Consider the following 1,547-nt stretch of genomic DNA (forward strand, 5'->3'; position numbering starts at 1 on the left):
CACACACACACACACACACACACACACACACACACACACACACACACACACACACACACACACAGAAAAAAAGGAAACAGAGACAATATTTGTTTAATGTACTGATGTTTTTGATGAAACTTTTTAACTATACCAGCAACTTAATCTTTCAAACTCATTTTGACAACACTGTGCTGCATTCAGGTGCCTCAAGTAAACAAAGGCCTTGAAGTGCTAAAGCCACGGGAACAAATGCAGGTGTACAGGTGAGCCACATGTTAAAACTTCTGCAGGTACTTCAGGGAAGAAAGAGCTTTATATACAACAACATGTTCGTGTTGATCGGGTCAAATGTTTTGGTTGAAACTGAAACTTGCGTCACAAAAAGTGCTTGTTCAGTCCAGGGTGAATTTTTCAGAGCAGTTTTGAAAGTTTTCTCCTTCCACCCTCTGTACAATAAAAAAATTCCACTTTTTCTAAAGTTGTCACATGTTGTAATGATTTTTCAACATGGTTCTTTCTCAAGGAGGAAGGAGAGCAAGATGATTTTGTTACTTTTAAAATGGACCTGTTTGTAATTAACTGATATTGATAGCAATGTGCTGCTGAGGGATATCAGGGTAAATCAATCTCTACTCACCAGCAGAGACTGCTTTGCCTTCTGGGATCTCAGCATAAATATCAGAGCCTGAAATTAGAGAAAGTGTTGAAATTGAAAGAAAGAAAAAAAAAAATCCTTCATTAAGTCATTATTGATTAGGCTAAAAATGAAACATTCAGGGGGCTGGAATAGAACCAAAAACACTATTAATATGCACCTTACATATCAGTGAATTTATAAATTGGTTATTAGACTTACTCAAACCTCTATCAGGACCTTTGGGGCCACCACTGGAAAAGAAATTTCAACTTTAAATCAAGCAGCCGATGACATTTCACCCACAAATCAGCCTGTTTGAAGTGCGCCACTTAAACAACTGTGACCTTTAGGTCAAAAACAGGCAAAAGATAAACATCTATCTATATATAGTACTCAAAAACTTTACCCATCAATTCACCAGCACAACGGAAAAAAGAAGTCAGAGTGTGTCATCTCCAGCGACATGTAGGAAACACTACTTTCCAATATGATTCATCACACGTACCATTTTGGGATGTCAGGAAGTTTCTGTCTTGCGTCTCTCCCTGTACAAACCAGATATTTTTCCTTTAGTTGTAGTTGTCAGTGCAACATGATTTATCTCAAAGGCCTAGAAAATCTACAGGAAGATGTCAGGTTTTTACTTGTACATCTCTGGACATTGTTCCTATCATTTTGTGATGTTTTAGTTACTAAGGGGAGGACGCGGCCTCATCGCTACGCAGCTTTATATTATTTTGCACCTGAAATTTGGTGTTTAATGTCGTCATAACCCAAACGTGCAAAAGTAAATCACAGGTAGTTCAATAACAGAAATGGCCCAGTGTGCAGCCAATCTTGGATAGATGAATATCTTTGGACTGGGATTGTTGCATTATTGATGTTGATGCATTATTGTTACTGTACCTTTGCTGGGTCTGATAATGAG

At 37.9% G+C, this 1,547-nt stretch overlaps 1 long non-coding RNA gene across 1 annotated transcript; it reads right to left on the reverse strand.

Annotated features, from left to right (window-relative positions):
• Positions 1-600: 600 nt before the first annotated feature.
• On the reverse strand, positions 601-1,547 carry LOC111655134 (uncharacterized). The gene is made up of 4 exons (XR_002760785.2): positions 1,526-1,547; positions 1,125-1,164; positions 839-870; positions 601-667 (listed from the first exon to the last, which is right to left on the reverse strand). It is a non-coding gene; the product is annotated as an uncharacterized LOC111655134 (long non-coding RNA).

This window comes from Seriola lalandi, unplaced genomic scaffold (assembly GCF_002814215.2).
Source record: "Seriola lalandi dorsalis isolate HSWRI2012SDOR001 ecotype SW California unplaced genomic scaffold, Sedor1 jcf7180001975119, whole genome shotgun sequence".
NCBI classification, from domain to species: domain Eukaryota; kingdom Metazoa; phylum Chordata; class Actinopteri; order Carangiformes; family Carangidae; genus Seriola; species Seriola lalandi.